This window comes from Notolepis coatsorum (genome assembly GCF_963971535.1).
Source record: "Notolepis coatsorum genome assembly, chromosome: 20".
NCBI classification, from domain to species: Eukaryota; Metazoa; Chordata; class Actinopteri; order Aulopiformes; family Paralepididae; genus Notolepis; species Notolepis coatsorum.
Window position 1 is genome coordinate 74,844,890 of NC_140184.1, and position 15,680 is coordinate 74,860,569.

The 15,680-nt window shown below is 48.9% G+C and overlaps 1 pseudogene across 1 annotated transcript in view; it reads right to left on the minus strand.

Moving 5' to 3' along the window:
• LOC311247335 (synaptotagmin-9-like) overlaps positions 1 to 15,680 on the minus strand; it is a 216,319-nt pseudogene that overhangs the window by 527 nt on the left and 200,112 nt on the right. The window lies entirely within an intron of this gene.

The following is a 15,680-nucleotide window of genomic DNA, read 5'->3' on the forward strand; positions in this document are numbered from 1 at the left end:
TTCTGTGGAGGAGGAGGGTTCAAACAGACAGGATGTATAAACAGAAGGTTCTGTGGAGGAGGAGGGTTCAAACAGACAGGATGTATAAACAGAAGGTTCTGTGGAGGAGGAGGGTTCAAACAGACAGGATGTATAAACAGAAGGTTCTGTGGAGGAGGAGGGTTCAAACAGACAGGATGTATAAACAGAAGGTTCTGTGGAGGAGGGTTCAAACAGACAGGATGTATAAACAGAAGGTTCTGTGGAGGAGGGTTCAAACAGACAGGATGTATAAACAGGAGGTTCTGTGGAGGAGGGTTCAAACAGACAGGATGTATAAACAGAAGGTTCTGTGGAGGAGGGTTCAAACAGACAGGATGTATAAACAGAAGGTTCTGTGGAGGAGGAGGGTTCAAACAGACAGGATGTATAAACAGAAGGTTCTGTGGAGGAGGAGGGTTCAAACAGACAGGATGTATAAACAGAAGGTTCTGTGGAGGAGGAGGGTTCAAACAGACAGGATGTATAAACAGAAGGTTCTGTGGAGGAGGAGGGTTCAAACAGACAGGATGCATAAACAGAAGGTTCTGTGGAGGAGGAGGGTTCAAACAGACAGGATGTATAAACAGAAGGTTCTGTGGAGGAGGAGGGTTCAAACAGACAGGATGTATACACAGAAGGTTCTGTGGAGGAGGGTTCAAACAGACAGGATGTATAAACAGAAGGTTCTGTGGAGGAGGGTTCAAACAGACAGGATGTATAAACAGAAGGTTCTGTGGAGGAGGGTTCAAACAGACAGGATGTATAAACAGAAGGTTCTGTGGAGGAGCGTCCAAACAGACAGGAAGTATAAACAGAATGTTCTGTGGAGGAGGAGGGTTCAAACAGACAGGATGTATAAACAGAAGGTTCTGTGGAGGAGGGTTCAAACAGACAGGATGTATAAACAGAAGGTTCTGTGGAGGAGGAGGGTTCAAACAGACAGGATGTATAAACAGAAGGTTCTGTGGAGGAGGAGGGTTCAAACAGACAGGATGTATAAACAGAAGGTTCTGTGGAGGAGGAGGGGTCAAACAGACAGGATGTATAAACAGAGGGTTCTGTGGAGGAGGAGGGTTCAAACAGACAGGATGTATAAACAGAAGGTTCTGTGGAGGAGGGTTCAAACAGACAGGATGTATAAACAGAAGGTTCTGTGGAGGAGGAGGGTCCAAACAGACAGGATGTATAAACAGAAGGTTCTGTGGAGGAGGAGGGTTCAAACAGACAGGATGAATAAACAGAAGGTTCTGTGGAGGAGGGTTCAAACAGACAGGATGTATAAACAGAAGGTTCCGAGGAGGAGGAGGGTTCAAACAGACAGGATGTATAAACAGAAGGTTCTGTGGAGGAGGATGGTTCAAACAGACAGGATGTATAAACAGAAGGTTCTGTGGAGGAGGGTTCAAACAGACAGTATGTATAAACAGAAGGTTCTGTGGAGGAGGGTTCAAACAGACAGGATGTATAAACAGAAGGTTCTGTGGAGGAGGATGGTCCAAACAGACAGGATGTATAAACAGAAGGTTCTGTGGAGGAGGGTTGAAGCAGACAGGATGTATAAACAGAAGGTTCTGTGGAGGAGGGTTCAAACAGACAGGATGTATAAACAGAAGGTTCTGTGGAGGAGGGTCCAAACAGACAGGATGTATAAACAGAAGGTTCTGTGGAGGAGGAGGGTTCAAACAGACAGGATGTATAAACAGAAGGTTCTGTGGAGGAGGAGGGTTCAAACAGACAGGATGTATAAACAGAAGGTTCTGTGGAGGAGGGTTCAAACAGACAGGATGTATAAACAGAAGGTTCTGTGGAGGAGGGTTCAAACAGACAGGATGTATAAACAGAAGGTTCTGTGGAGGAGGGTTCAAACAGACAGGATGTATAAACAGAAGGTTCTGTGGAGGAGGAGGGTTCAAACAGACAGGATGTATAAACAGAAGGTTCTGTGGAGGAGGAGGGTTCAAACAGACAGGATGTATAAACAGAATGTTCTGTGGAGGAGGAGGGTTCAAACAGACAGGATGTATAAACAGAAGGTTCTGTGGAGGAGGAGGGTTCAAACAGACAGGATGCATAAACAGAAGGTTCTGTGGAGGAGGAGGGTCCAAACAGACAGGATGTATAAACAGAAGGTTCTGTGGAGGAGGAGGGTTCAAACAGACAGGATGTATAAACAGAAGGTTCTGTGGAGGAGGAGGGTTCAAACAGACAGGATGTATAAACAGAAGGTTCTGTGGAGGAGGAGGGTTCAAACAGACAGGATGCATAAACAGAAGGTTCTGTGGAGGAGGAGGGTCCAAACAGACAGGATGTATAAACAGAAGGTTCTGTGGAGGAGGGTTCAAACAGACAGGATGTATAAACAGAAGGTTCTGTGGAGGAGCGTCCAAACAGACAGGAAGTATAAACAGAATGTTTTGTGGAGGAGGAGGGTTCAAACAGACAGGATGTATAAACAGAAGGTTCTGTGGAGGAGGGTTCAAACAGACAGGATGTATAAACAGAAGGTTCTGTGGAGGAGGAGGGTTCAAACAGACAGGATGTATAAACAGAAGGTTCTGTGGAGGAGGAGGGTTCAAACAGACAGGATGTATAAACAGAAGGTTCTGTGGAGGAGGAGGGGTCAAACAGACAGGATGTATAAACAGAGGGTTCTGTGGAGGAGGAGGGTTCAAACAGACAGGATGTATAAACAGAAGGTTCTGTGGAGGAGGGTTCAAACAGACAGGATGTATAAACAGAAGGTTCTGTGGAGGAGGAGGGTCCAAACAGACAGGATGTATAAACAGAAGGTTCTGTGGAGTAGGAGGGTTCAAACAGACAGGATGTATAAACAGAAGGTTCTGTGGAGGAGGGTTCAAACAGACAGGATGTATAAACAGAAGGTTCTGAGGAGGAGGAGGGTTCAAACAGACAGGATGTATAAACAGAAGGTTCTGTGGAGGAGGATGGTTCAAACAGACAGGATGTATAAACAGAAGGTTCTGTGGAGGAGGGTTCAAACAGACAGGATGTATAAACAGAAGGTTCTGTGGAGGAGGGTTCAAACAGACAGGATGTATAAACAGAAGGTTCTGTGGAGGAGGAGGGTTCAAACAGACAGGATGTATAAACAGAAGGTTCTGTGGAGGAGGGTTCAAACAGACAGGATGTATAAACAGAAGGTTCTGTGGAGGAGGGTCCAAACAGACAGGATGTATAAACAGAAAGTTCTGTGGAGGAGGAGGGTTCAAACAGACAGGATGTATAAACAGAAGGTTCTGTGGAGGAGGAGGGTTCAAACAGACAGGATGTATAAACAGAAGGTTCTGTGGAGGAGGGTCCAAACAGACAGGATGTATAAACAGAAGGTTCTGTGGAGGAGGAGGGTTCAAACAGACAGGATGTATAAACAGAAGGTTCTGTGGAGGAGGAGGGTTCAAACAGACAGGATGTATAAACAGAAGGTTCTGTGGAGGAGGAGGGTCCAAACAGACAGGATGTATAAACAGAAGGTTCTGTGGAGGAGGGTTCAAACAGACAGGATGTATAAACAGAAGGTTCTGTGGAGGAGGAGGGTCCAAACAGACAGGATGTATAAACAGAAGGTTCTGTGGAGGAGGGTTCAAACAGACAGGATGTATAAACAGAAGGTTCTGTGGAGGAGGAGGGTTCAAACAGACAGGATGTATAAACAGAAGGTTCTGTGGAGGAGGAGGGTTCAAACAGACAGGATGTATAAACAGAAGGTTCTGTCGAGGAGGAGGGTTCAAACAGACAGTATGTATAAACAGAAGGTTCTGTGGAGGAGGGTTCAAACAGACAGGATGTATAAACAGAAGGTTCTGTGGAGGAGGATGGTCCAAACAGACAGGATGTATAAACAGAAGGTTCTGTGGAGGAGGGTTGAAACAGACAGGATGTATAAACAGAAGGTTCTGTGGAGGAGGGTTCAAACAGACAGGATGTATAAACAGAAGGTTCTGTGGAGGAGGGTCCAAACAGACAGGATGTATAAACAGAAGGTTCTGTGGAGGAGGAGGGTTCAAACAGACAGGATGTATAAACAGAAGGTTCTGTGGAGGAGGAGGGTTCAAACAGACAGGATGTATAAACAGAAGGTTCTGTGGAGGAGGGTTCAAACAGACAGGATGTATAAACAGAAGGTTCTGTGGAGGAGGAGGGTTCAAACAGACATGATGTATAAACAGAAGGTTCTGTGGAGGAGGAGGGTTCAAACAGACAGGATGTATAAACAGAAGGTTCTGTGGAGGAGGGTTCAAACAGACAGGATGTATAAACAGAATGTTCTGTGGAGGAGGGTTCAAACAGACAGGATGTATAAACAGAAGGTTCTGTGGAGGAGGGTTCAAACAGACAGGATGTATAAACAGAAGGTTCTGTGGAGGAGGAGGGTTCAAACAGACAGGATGTATAAACAGAAGGTTCTGTGGAGGAGGAGGGTTCAAACAGACAGGATGTATAAACAGAAGGTTCTGTGGAGGAGGAGGGTTCAAACAGACATGATGTATAAACAGAAGGTTCTGTGGAGGAGGGTTCAAACAGACAGGATGTATAAACAGAAGGTTCTGTGGAGGAGCGTCCAAACAGACATGAAGTATAAACAGAATGTTCTGTGGAGGAGGAGGGTTCAAACAGACAGGATGTATAAACAGAAGGTTCTGTGGAGGAGGGTTCAAACAGACAGGATGTATAAACAGAAGGTTCTGTGGAGGAGGAGGGTTCAAACAGACAGGATGTATAAACAGAAGGTTCTGTGGAGGAGGAGGGTTCAAACAGACAGGATGTATAAACAGAAGGTTCTGTGGAGGAGGAGGGGTCAAACAGACAGGATGTATAAACAGAGGGTTCTGTGGAGGAGGAGGGTTCAAACAGACAGGATGTATAAACAGAAGGTTCTGTGGAGGAGGGTTCAAACAGACAGGATGTATAAACAGAAGGTTCTGTGGAGGAGGAGGGTCCAAACAGACAGGATGTATAATCAGAAGGTTCTGTGGAGGAGGAGGGTTCAAACAGACAGGATGTATAAACAGAAGGTTCTGTGGAGGAGGGTTCAAACAGACAGGATGTATAAACAGAAGGTTCTGAGGAGGAGGAGGGTTCAAACAGACATGATGTATAAACAGAAGGTTCTGTGGAGGAGGATGGTTCAAACAGACAGGATGTATAAACAGAAGGTTCTGTGGAGGAGGGTTCAAACAGACAGGATGTATAAACAGAAGGTTCTGTGGAGGAGGGTTCAAACAGACAGGATGTATAAACAGAAGGTTCTGTGGAGGAGGAGGGTTCAAACAGACAGGATGTATAAACAGAAGGTTCTGTGGAGGAGGGTTCAAACAGACAGGATGTATAAACAGAAGGTTCTGTGGAGGAGGGTCCAAACAGACAGGATGTATAAACAGAGAGTTCTGTGGAGGAGGAGGGTTCAAACAGACAGGATGTATAAACAGAAGGTTCTGTGGAGGAGGAGGGTTCAAACAGACAGGATGTATAAACAGAAGGTTCTGTGGAGGAGGAGGGTTCAAACAGACAGGATGTATAAACAGAAGGTTCTGTGGAGGAGGGTCCAAACAGTCAGGATGTATAAACAGTAGGGATGTCCGATATTATCTGCCAATATTGGCATTAAAATGTAATATCGGAAAATATCGGTATCGGTTTTCAAAAAAATAAAAATAATGTTATTACTTTTTACATTTATTTAACCTTTATTTACCCAGGCAAGCAAGTAAGAACTAATTCTTATTTTATTTATTGTCAAAAGTATGCATAATGTTGTGTTAATTCCACAACAAGAGATATGTAATGTTAATTACCTGAAATTATTCAGTTTTTGGGGGGGACACCCTGCATATATCGGTATCGGTTGATATCGGTATAGGAAATTAAGAGTTGGACAATATCGGTATATCGGTTATCGGTAAAAAACCAATATCGAACATCCCTAATAAACAGAATTGTTTCCAATTGTATGCAGACTCACGGTATACCGGCTCACGCAAATCACACGATAAGGCGTTAGACAGTTAGATACTTGATATTATTGTACAAGTTCAAGCTTTGTTTTATTTGTCACGTATAAAGGACATGCACATTACAAAGAAATGCTTGGTTCTGTATGAGCCCCCTGAGTGTGCTTCATAGAGTAAACAGAATAAAGTCCAAACACTATACAAAACACTATTGTGTTTAACCCTTTCACTGCCACACGACAGAAGGTTCTGTATCACACTTAGCTCACGCTCAGCGTTCATTGCATATATCTCACTTCAGCATATATACACTGAATAATTTCACAATGTACCTTTAAATGCCAGCATTCATCTGGCCACACCCCCATCCGATTACCTATATAAGCAGGGATGGTGCCACACACTCATCTCCTTCTCAAATTTCATCACAAGCAACGTGTTGCTATATGCCCACTTGACGTGGAGAAAGATAAATGTTTACGGGGAAGGGAAGCACAAGGAGATACGTTGACATCATATCTTTATTTTCTCTCTCACTATTTTCGAGAAAATACGGCGATATTGTCTTCGATAGTGTCTGGAAGATGATGATCATTCTAAAATCCTCCACCGGTTTTCGTATTGGGAGCACGCCGCTGCATGCCTCTCAACTGCAGTTCCTTGCTGTGTTGGTTGGGGTGAAACCTTTCAGGGCACAGCTGAACTGTGGATGCGCCGCTGTTGTGAGAAGCGGTGGGTTTTCAGGTTGGGTGAGTACTGTTTGCTAGCAGGCTCCACTTGTCTGTTAGTGCTATGGGGGCTAATTGATAATGTTTATGAAAACCGGCCCCAGGCTAGGGTCCTTTGTTCAGTCTCCTAGGCGACAGAAGACCTTGGTCTGAAGCCATTTTAGTTTTAACTAGTGGGCCGCGACCATTAACACTGGTGATCCCTGTGTTTTCTGGACGAGTGGATATCTCTCTGTCCGGTGTTAAGCCCCTTCTTTCATATCCAAATGAGAGTATTCCTTCACGAGGAGATATGTGCATGGATGTTCGATAGCGGAAGATCCATGTTCAAGTCAGCTACACAAGCCAGTTTGGTATTGTGCTGATTCCGTCGGGTGTTGGTAAAATCACCGTTGTAAAGCTGTGTTCTCTTTTCTCTTAAAAAGTGAGGAGGGTTTCAGAACGGCGGCCTGTCTGGGTGAGTGTTATATCATTGTGTACAAGTTCAGCTGATAGCTGCTTAGCTTATGGTTAGCCAGTCAGCTGTTAGCTGCGGCGTTAGCCTGCTGGGATCACTGCGTGGCCTACAGAGGTTGGGCCTACTGTTAGCCAGTCAGCTGTTAGCTCGGCGTCTCGCGAGCAAGGGTAATAGCGACCGACGGTTGGAGCGGCCGTTAGCTTAATGCTAGTCTGTTGAACGTGCTTTGATTATAACATGTTTTACACTCTTGACTACGATGTCATCTTTGACAGGGGATGTTCGTCGACCCTGCCCTGAGCCAGGACGGCAAGGATTGCGTCAACAAAGGGACCGTTGCGACGGGTAGAGCGGCGACGCTGCCCGGATCGAACAACACAGGACGGCTGTGTTTCTACGGTGTCTTGAGACTGCACTTCGCTGATCTACGTTCCGGGTAGGACAAGGTTTGACCAGACCTTATAACACGTCTTCTGGTTTTACTTTTCTAAATGTTTTGTGAATAACGATGTTTTCCCAAAACGTGTGTTGCTGCAATGCATTTAGGATACGACGCGAGTTATGTGTGAACTGTCTTTGTCACTGGCAGTTAGCTTCTCCGTGCAAATCGGGTTGTTACAGATGTGAAAATGATCTGGTTGTTGTGTGAGAAACATCATGTGTATATGTACCGTGTACTCACAACTAAGGTAACTAACCTATGAAGCTATGCTTAGTGACAAGTGAGTAAAAGAATGTTCTTTTCTCAGCCTGTGATGACAATGTACAGTGTGTTCACATATTAACAGGTTTTCCTGTTTTAACTGGCCGTATTAAGGGTAAAATAAGAGGATTGTGTTTCCCCACGGTTCCCTGGGGACTTTTTCATCCTCCTATCAGACATGTTGCATTACATTGTGTCTTTTGTTTGGTAGGGATGCGATGTAACCCTTAGCTTGATTGCTGAGGTTGTGCTAAAACTGCCGGAGAAACTTTATTTTCCTAAAAGAAAAGATTGTTTGGTCGCTGTCGTGTGTGCTTAGCAAGGCCTGTGGCCGATACTAATCGAGAATTATGTATTCTCTCATTATGAAAAACGGCGTTCCTCTGTAGAGTGTTTTTGCCATTTTTTGTAGGTGATGATGGGTTGTGTGTGTCATGTGACCTACAACTGGGTTGGACTGGCCACAGAAGCACATGTGTATGTTGGACCGGGGCTCTTAGAGAGCCCTCTCTATTCTGTGTTTTTTCCTTAGTAAAAATCAGATAGCAGGTTAGCTCATGCGCTGTGTGAAGCTGTCAAACGCTTCATAGAGCTGACTATGACTGTGTCATATTCTCTTTTTGTCATTACATCGTATCATGGGTGTGGGGTCGTAAAGGGGTGAACTGGTAACTTTTCCTCTCCCCCTTGTTTCTGTCGGTCAGGGGTACACCCCCTGTCCTTCAAGGTTCCCGTCACGTTGCGGTTCGGCACGTTACGGGGGGGGGTGGGGGGAGGGAGTTTCCTGTTCCCACGGCCTGAAATATTGGGCGTGTGCACCGCAGAAATTCCCCCGCCATAGAGTACGTCACTGTGCGCGTCTCTGTTGGTAGGACTTCCGTGTGCTGTTCAGGTCCATGTGATGGATCTGTTTCGGGGGGGTGGTCAGGGTTCCTCCTCACCAAGCGCCTATTCGGGCCTTCTGTGAGTTCGGACCCCTCCTTCCATGTGAGGGAGCCTCCATCAGAGTACAGAGCCTTCCTCCTCAGATTGTCAAAGTGAGTGGACCCTCTAGAAGGTGTCCTATTCTATTGTGTATGTATTCGATTCAATTCGATTATTGAGTGTGTATGGGTTCAGTGCCTCTTCCCCGGAGAGCCCTAAAACAATTTTTTTACATGGCTCAAGGTGCAATATATTCTTTTCAATCTGTACAGCTCGCGTGGGAAGTCTCTCTAGGGATCCCCGTCTCCTTCCTATGGGAGGGTGGTGGGATGTAAAAATTTGAAATTTTTTTACCCCCGGCTGTGTAGACTGGGATACATACTGTTGGTGCTTCCTTCTTTTCTATTCAAAAAGTGTTGGAGTTAGGAAGTGTCACACCCCTCTTGTCGTTCCCCTGGGCGCCTTGGGGATTCAATGACAGGTCTAAATAGCCTGTTCATTGATGGGGGTGTGTCCCGACGCACGTATAGTGCTAGCTCGCTGTAAACAGGCGACTGACTGGCACGCCTTGGTTGCTTGAGGTTAAAACGGCGTTTTTATAAAGCAACTGAGATGGGGGTTTTTCCTCTTCCGACGACCACATCCCACGACCTGGGTTGGTTATCGACGGATTCTCGTTCATGTCTGGGGGATGATGACGGAATGGATCTGAACATATGTAGAGGGGTCTCACGCCCTTGGGGTGGGCCACCAGGCGCGGTTCGCCCGAACGTCTGGGTGGCGCCTTCTTTTCATGTTAAGATCGACACGCATATCTGCCCTTTCTCCTGGAGTAGGCATGTCGGCGTGGTTAGGGCACAGGACTGGTTCTGGTCACGCTGGTCCGGATCAGTTGAACCCGTTGTCCGCCGGGGATGCAGATCTGCTGTGGTACCCTGAGGGACTTGGGCTTTTTTCAGGGGGAAAAATGCCAGGTCGGTCCGGGTGTCACAGGGTTAAGCGCTATGGAGACCCTGGTTGGGTACGTTTTTACTCAGCACTGTCGTAATGGCTTACGGCCATGCCAACCTGTACACGCTCGATCTCGTCGGATCTCGGCCGCTACACAGGTTGGTCCTGGTTAGTACTTGGTTGGGAGACCGCCTGGGAATACCAAGTACGGTGTGCTTAGGGGCTGGTTCTCCATTCTTTTTCGCTCCTCTCTCACGCATGGCGAAGAGGGGCCTGTTGGGGTGGTCTTTGACCTCCTCTGGTGACCCTGTGCTTCCCGTATCGCCAGGCCCGGTCCGAAGTAATGTTTCGTCGACCTGTAGGCCTGGGTTAACCCTTTTTTGAAAACTGAAACACTTGTACTCAGGTATAGCCGGTGTATACCTGCAGGTGTGTTTTGGAGTTTTTTCTTGAGGGGTTATAGGAACAACCACCGCATTGGGTAACGCCAAGGTGGTTGATTCCCTGGTGTGTTGGAGCAGTGTCAACTCCCGGGTTCACCGTTTGAGGGTGCCCCTGCACGTTCATGACGTCTGCCAATCGTGTCAGCCTTCTCTGCCTCAACCCCTCTGGGTGGGGGTTTTTAAATGGAGGCTTGGTCATGCAACACCGCCAGCTTCCGCTCCTTCCGCCGGGGCGGCTGTATTCAGCTGTCCCCTCTGGCGCCTGTCTCGTCCGCAGTCTCCAGGCTAGGGTTAATAGCCTGTTGCCTGGTTTTTCCCCGGTGCGCTGCCTGCTTCAGTTGGTTAACCTTTTTTGTGTGCTTACGGCCATGCTGACTGCCTGTTGCAGGGTCAGTGTGCCAGGCGGTGTACTATTGGGGGGACAGGGCCCGCTCGGCTGAGGGGCCTTTGTCTGAATACGCTGGCGATGTGGGGGGCGGGGCACTATGTGCCCACCTGGTGGGGTCTTGATGCTGGCATCATGGACTTCTCCGGGCCCCCATTCCAGGGAGTCCAGTCCTTTTGGTGGGTCTGGGTCTTCCTTCGTGCTCCGCTGCTACGGCCTTGCCACGGGGTTGGGTTTGTCCTTGACCCCGTGATTCTGGGGGCAGTAACGAGATTGTTTCCCTCCGTTCGTTCCCGGGTGGCATGCGGGTTGTGCGTGTGTGTAGTCGTGGGGTCAAGCCACGGTCTGCTCACCCTGTGCGTTGAGTTGCTTGAGTGCCTCTTCGCACGGTCGGGTCCGTCGCCCTCCCGTGAAGCCACCAATAGGGGGGGTGCCCTCCATTAGGGTGGGTCGGGGGGGCTCGGCCCTCCCTGGTCTGATGGTTGTGGGGGGCCTCAGCAGGGTACATTTGTCGAGCTTCTAGCTCCCGCTCAGCTCCTATTATGCAATGAACGCTGAGCGTGAGCTAAGTGTGATACAGAACGTTAGGTTATGACTATAACCAAGTTCTGTTAACACTTAGTGAACGCTCAGCGTTTAGACGACGCTGCAGGCCCTTGATCTTTCATTGTGATGAAATTTGTTGGGAAGGAGATGAGTGTGTGGCACCATCCCTGCTTATATAGGTAAGCGGATGGGGGTGTGGCCAGATGAATGCTGGCATTTAAAGGTACATTGTGAAATTATTCAGTGTATATATGCTGAAGTGAGATATATGCAATGAACGCTGAGCGTTCACTAAGTGTTAACAGAACTTGGTTATAGTCATAACCTAACATTAACCCTGCGTGACCATATTGTGATTTCCAAAAAAAGAGGACACTCTGCCTTCAGCCTCAATATACGTAAATGATACTTAAAGTTTACTCAAAGATGCCTTATAATTTTAATATATTTAAACTATGCCTCCTCTGTATGGATAGAAAATTATTATTTATATAATTTTATATAACAAAATAATATATTGTAGTGGGCACTTACATGGGCACTTACCTGGACGGGACATAATCCACCTACACTGTCACTTTAAGGACACGGGGCATCCGGGGTATCTAGAGCGGCCATATTAACGCTTGACTTTGTTTGTTGTGGTATCCATGGCTATGCTATTAAATGATGCACACTGATGTGTGGTCAAAGAAACTTCACTCTCTTTGGTCGTGATTTCTCGTCTCCTACATTGGTGAACCTGACGTTCTTGGACGCTTTCAAGAACGATTGAACAATGGAACAGGCAGTCGCGCTGAAGTTTATGGAAGCAGCAGTTGCGCTGAAATTGCCAGAGTTCTGGGAAACGCAAGCTACTGCATGGTTTGTGCAGGCGGAGGCGCAGTTTGCAATAAAGAAAATAACAGAGGATGACACTAAGTACTATCACGTTGTCGCTGTGCTGGGGACTAACACGGCAGCCAGAGTGGTGAGTCTACTCACAAACCCTCAGGCGCACGATAAATATGGCACGCTGAAGGCACACTTGTTGAAGTGTTTTGAACTGTCTGAGGTGGAACGAGCTAACCGGCTGTTTTCATTGCAAGGTCTGGGCGACAGTAAACCGTCCGAGCTTATGGATAGGATGTTGGCGTTGATGGGAGAACATGAGCCCAACCATTTTCTCTTCCGACAGCTGTTCTTGCGCCAGTTACCGGCTCAGGTAAGGGCTGCCTTGGCCAACACAACAATAAATGCTGTATGTTAGCCGCGGAGGCGGATAAGTTCTTTTTGGCCAGCCAGCAGCAACACTGTACGGCCATGTTCTATCATGACCAACCCTTTACCTCTCACCATGGGGATTATACCGTCGCTGCTGCGGTGGCAGCCCCTCGCCAGCGAGGGAGAGACACTGGCTGGTGTTTCTTTCACACAAAGTATGGAGCCAGGGCTAACCAATGCCGTCCCCCATGTACTTACAAGGGGCCGGGAAAAACGCCCGGGCCGGCGCTCAACAGTGGCCATGAGCGTTGGTGGGGCCGGCAGGCTACTGTTTATTCGGGACAACATCTCAGGCAGGCGTTTCATGTGCGACACAGGGGCACAGAGAAGCGTGATGCCTGCGTCAAGGGTGGACACCCTGGCCGACGGGCATGGGCTCCCAATGGAAGCTGCCAATGGTACTACGATCCGCACGTATGGCAGTAGGCTAGTGGAGTTGTGTTTTGGTGACCGGCGGTTTAGCTGGAACTTCATTACTGCTGATGTGTCTGTGCCCCTGCTGGGTGCTGATTTTCTGTGTGCCTATGGATTGTTGGTGGATGTCAGGAACAATCGATTGATCGACGCCACCACCTTTTGTTCATTTGAATGTACTGTCGGGGCAGCGCCTCCTGTGGGTTTGTCTAACATGTTGTCTGTTACAGATGAGTTTCACCAGCTGCTAGCCGAGTTCCCTGTCCTTACCCAGCCCACTTTCTCGTCCTCCACCAGTAAGCACGGTGTGGAGCATCACATCGCTACGGCAGGTGCGCCAGTCTACTCCCGGGCTTGGCGCCTAGATCCTGCCAAGCTGGCCGTGGCCAAGGCAGAGTTTTCCAACATGGAGAACCTGGGTATTATTCGGACAGCCCATGGGCCTCACCCCTTCACATTGTCCCCAAGGCTGCCGGCGGGTGGCGCCCGTGTGGCGATTACCGCCGCCTTAACGAGGTAACCACACCGGACCGATACCCGGTTCCACATATTCAGGATTTTTGCACCCACCTGGCCCGGAAGCTCATATTTTCAAAAATAGATTTAGTTCGAGGTTACCACCAGGTGCCGGTCCACCCAGCGGACATCCCTAAGACGGCGGTGATTACTCCCTTTGGGTTGTTTGAGTTCTTGCGCATGCCATTTGGGCTTAAAAACGCAGCACAGACATGCCAGCGCTTGATGGACTCTGTGTTACGGGACCTGCCTTTTTTGTTTGTCTACCTAGATGACATCTTATTCGCCAGTACCACCAAGGCAGAGCACTTGTCCCATCTCAGGACCCTTTTCCACCGACTCAGTCAGCATGGGCTCATAATTAACCCAGCTAAATGTCAGTTTGGGCTGTCTAGGATCGATTTCCTCGGGCACCACGTCACCAAAGATGGGGCAGTTCCCCTCCCATCTAAGGTTGACGCCATAGCAAATTTTCCACTGCCACCCACCATCAAGGCTCTGCAAGAGTTCCTTGGCATGGTACATTTTTACCATCGGTTTGTCCCCCGGGCTGCTCAGCTAATGCGACCTCTTTACGAGGCTCTCAGGGGTAAAATCGGCCAAACATGTGGTGGACTGGACGGACGAGAGACGCAAGGCGTTTGTCGATACTAAAACCGCCCTGGCCAATGCAACCAGGCTGGCACACCCACTTCCCAACGCCCCTGTTGCCATCACCACTGATGCTTCAGACTATGCTGTTGGAGCGGTATACGAGCAGTGGGTGAGTGGGGCTTGGCAGCCACTGGCGTTTTTTAGCCGACAGCTTCGTCCTAATGAGTGCAAATATAGCACTTTTGATAGGGAGCTCCTCGCCCTCTATCTGGCCGTGCGGCATTTCCGTTCCCTGCTGGAGGCTCGTTCGTTCACGGCATTTGTAGACCACAAGCCACTCACTTTTGCTATGGCTAAAGTGAGTGAGCCATGGTCTGCCCGTCAGCAGAGGCACCTGTCATATATCTCAGAGTTTACCACGGATATTCAGCATGTCGCAGGCAGGGACAATCTAGTGGCAGACTGTCTCTCTCGGGCCTTGATTGGGGGCCGTCCATGTTGGTTTAGACTATGCACGCATGGCCTCAGACCAGGTTTCCGACCTGGACGTTCAGGCCTACAGGACGGCCATCACAGCACTCAGGCTGGAGGATGTGGCATTTAATGAGGCTAACGGCACACTCCTGTGCGACGTTTCCACGGGGCGGCCGCGACCCGTGGTGCCCAGCAGTTGGAGACGTCATGTTTTTGACATCATACATGGTCTCTCTCACCCCGGTAACAGGGCGTCTCAAAAGCAGGTGGCAGCCAAGTTCATTTGGCACGGGCTGAAAAAGGATGTGAGCGGGTGGGTTAAGACCTGTGTGATGTGCCAGCGCGCTAAGGTACACCGCCACATTAAAGCTCCTTTGGCCCAGTTCTCCGTGCCCGAAAGGAGGTTTGACCATGTGAATGTGGACCTGGTGGGTCCATTGCCCCCATTGCATGGTTTCACATACCTCCTCACGATGGTGGACAGAACCACTCGGTGGCCAGAGGCCGTTCCGCTGTCATCCACAACGTCCACTGATGTGGCTCGGGCGTTTATATATACGTGGGTGACCCGGTTCGGTGCTCCGTCTGACCTTTCGTCGGACCGTGGACCTCAGTTCACCTCTGAGCTTTGGTCCGAGATTGCCAGAAACGTAGGCGTGAGACTGCACCGCACTACCGCTTATCACCCGTAGGCTAACGGTTTGTGTGAACGGTTTCACCGGTCCATGAAGGCTTCTCTCCGAGCTACCCTTAGCGATGGTAGTTGGGTCGACAGGCTCCCGTGGGTCATGTTGGGTCTCAGGACCGCCCCCAAGGATGATCTCCAGTCATCGTCGGCTGAGCTGGTCTATGGCCAACCGCTGCGGGTCCCCGGGGAGTTTTTACCTGACACCACAGACCCCTGGTCTGCGACCCAGCAGCGCGTTTCAAACTTGGAGAACGCTAGGGCATTTGTGCCGGTCCCCACCTCGCAGCATGGTTTGCCACAGACTCGTGTTCCACCCGGCCTCCAGGCGACGGAATACGTGTTCATACGGCACGATGCCCACCGCGGGTCCTTTCAACCCCCCTACGATGGCCCGTTTCGGGTCCTACAGACGGGAAGTAAGACCTTCGTGATGGACATTGGCGGTAAACCGGAACATGTCTCGGTGGACAGGCTTAAGCCAGCTCACTTGGATGTGGATCACCCCGTGGCACTCGCTCAGCCCCCGCGGCGGGGGCGACCTCCCCGTGTTAGACCTCTTCACCCTAGGTCGCTTTTTGAAAATATGAGTCCCTCACCGCCCATT